We start from the raw sequence: 2785 nt of genomic DNA on the forward strand, positions 1-2785 counted from the left end.
TTTTGAAAAAACCCCCCCCCCCCCAATCTATCGAAATTGATTTGAAATATTACGTAATCAGATTCGAAGTGTTCAAGCGACTCGAATGTGGCTCCTCGATTCAATTTCATTTCGCACGGCTGTCGGATGGCTGGCGAATAACTGATGGAAGCTAGTCGCTAGCAGCCATCAAGCGTCTCGGCTCGTTTAATATTTATCGAGTTGGATTTTCGAGTTTACCGATGGCATCCGCCGTGATATGGCCTCTGTATTTGTCTGCCCCCGTAATTCGACGTATTCGCCGCAATATTCGATCAATCGTCTTGTCAATTTCAAATACCGATCCCATACAAGTTAGAATATTGCCTGGTAGCGTCAACAATTTTCTCCTAGCATTCCATTTGTCACTATAAAAGCATGATCTCTCCCTGATTTTCATCAGTTAATTCCTTTTCAATCGAACGATTCACTGTCATAACCGCAATGACGAGAATTTAACATAACATAACCTCAAATTAACTAATACGGTTGACAAACTTTGATTAATAAGAAATGATCTGCATAACGGCATTTGTGGAAGTTTTTTGGATAAATATAAATAATGTTCATGTTTTTGTAGACTGATGTACTCAATGAATGTTTAATGTTTGTATATTATGCGTGTAACATATGTTGGATAGACATAATAAAACAAAACGTATGGGATTAAAAATCTGGCATTGTATGTGTATATAACGGATTAGGCAGGGATAAATGAGACTAATATATATACATGTACGGATTGATAGTTCAGCTGTGACATTATACTGGTAGGAGAACTGTACTCGCGTCAAGCTATTGACACGTAAAAGTGACGTTTCCATTATGCGTGGTATCATGTCTATGTAATCTCATACTCAATGACTTAAGGATCTTAAGCTCGGAACTTGGATAAATCAAAATTCGATGATACAACTATGTAATCAAAATCTTTTGTATCGACATCGAAATCTTTCGATATTTAAGAAATCGATTGTGCTATGTATGAAAATCTGATTAATCGAATCAAATTCGAACTCTAATCGCAGATAATCAAAATCAAATATCGAATATATTTACGTCTGACAGTTTACTCGGTAGAATTTTATCTTATGTTGTTATGTTAGAAACGGCACATATTTGACTTTGATTTATTACTCGAACGATCGATAGAACACATGTATAATAATGTACATGTATCGATCGATAATCGTAGTTCGAATGGGGTACCGTTTATAATGCATTCGTTATTTTCATCCTCCAACGTACACTTTGAGTACCACAGGTGACACAGTGTAGTCGGTTAAATTCTTTAACCGCGTCGTTATTTCTGGCTGGCGAAATATTAATAAAGTGTAAAGATGCCACTTTTACGCATAGCTATCTGAACTTTTGTGGTTATAATTTACATTGACTCCGACATGAACCGACTTACAACTTATGGGCGAAACGTTTATGAATGACCAGCAATATTTCGGTTACTTTCCTATATTCTTAAAAGAATGTATATTATTCTGAATGTTATGCTTTATTTGGAAATCCTTTACATTTGAAATAAAAAGAATAGTCATATGTTGATGCTTCAAAAGCCTCATCTGGTATATTTTTGTTAGAATAATTTCTTCATTTTTATTTATATAATATGTTGACAATATCTATAAAAGTTGACATTTTTTAATAATATTCACTTGTTATCTAAACATTTCTTTTAAGTATCTCATATTTTGCAGATTTCAAATATCTTCTATTACTTACTATTATTTACTTTTATTTTTATTATCTACAATACTTTATCTAATTTTTAACCTTGCTGTGATTCTCGAATTTTTATATGCCAATTTTACTCTTACTTCAACAAGCAAGGAGACTTATAATATTTTAAGCAAAACTGCAGCATAAAATTGAAATTGAAAATCAAAAGGAAATTAAAGTAAAACATTTCTTAGCGTTAAAAAAACAGGACTAGGTTAGAAATGATATAAAATGCGCAGCTGGGTTAATCACTTCAAATAAAAAATTTCCTTTTCTTTTTAGATCATGTAATTGAATTTTCTAAGCGCAAAATGTGACCATAACACGTTGACTACCACGATGACCACCGGTGACCCACGTTACTAAATTGTGTAGAACTAAATTTAGAACTAAATTGTTCCGAACAGTTCAAATAAGATAAATTTCATGGACTAAACAATTTTCAACAATGTGAATGATTTAGATAACATCGTCAGAAGAAAGTGCGCAAATACAATATATTTTTCAAAAATTAAATGTTATAATATAATATATTTCAATTTATTACTTCCAGGACATAATATATAAAATTTGCGTGGCAATCAACGTGTTAAAATAATTAAAAGACTCGATCATCCATATATGGACATAAAAAAGGACTAATTGACAGTGGAAGATTATAACACGAAACTGTAATAACGTCGTTCAACGCGCGGTCGAAGCTGAAATGCCAGCGCGACTGTCGAGGCTGAAAGCGGTGCGCATGCGCGGCACATACGGCGGCGCGCAATTGGCGAGTCGGCGTCTGACGTCGATCTCGGCGAGAGCCAATCAACGGTTGAACCTCGTCGACGTTAGTTCGGCGTGCCGAGGCGAACTTCAGAGGCGAGGTGGACCGACTGGTATGTGCAACACGGCCAGGCGCCCCCCTCCTCCTCTCTCATTTACCCTCTTTCTCTATTTCTCTTCCTCTCTCTTTCTTTCGTTCCCGTGCTCTCCACGCGACTTCCTCAAATCTTTATTTCAGGCTCGACCGCGAACTGGTCGAGGCGCGCGC

The 2785-nt window shown here is 35.7% G+C and overlaps 1 protein-coding gene across 5 annotated transcripts in view; it reads left to right on the plus strand.

Annotated features, from left to right (window-relative positions):
* The window catches only part of LOC100745731 (myocyte-specific enhancer factor 2), a 73673-nt gene that overhangs the window by 48282 nt on the left and 22606 nt on the right, over positions 1 to 2785 (plus strand). Inside the window, exon 1 of one of the 5 annotated variants that reach the window (XM_033319836.1) lies at positions 2577 to 2630. The exons of the other annotated variants lie outside the window; for them this stretch is intronic. The gene's annotated coding sequence lies outside the window, so the exon portion shown is untranslated. Of the gene's footprint in view, positions 1 to 2576; positions 2631 to 2785 lie in introns of those variants that run through there. 5 annotated transcript variants of the gene reach the window in all.

This window comes from Bombus impatiens, unplaced genomic scaffold, assembly GCF_000188095.3.
Source record: "Bombus impatiens unplaced genomic scaffold, BIMP_2.2 scf_0217, whole genome shotgun sequence".
Classification (NCBI taxonomy): Eukaryota; Metazoa; Arthropoda; class Insecta; order Hymenoptera; family Apidae; genus Bombus; species Bombus impatiens.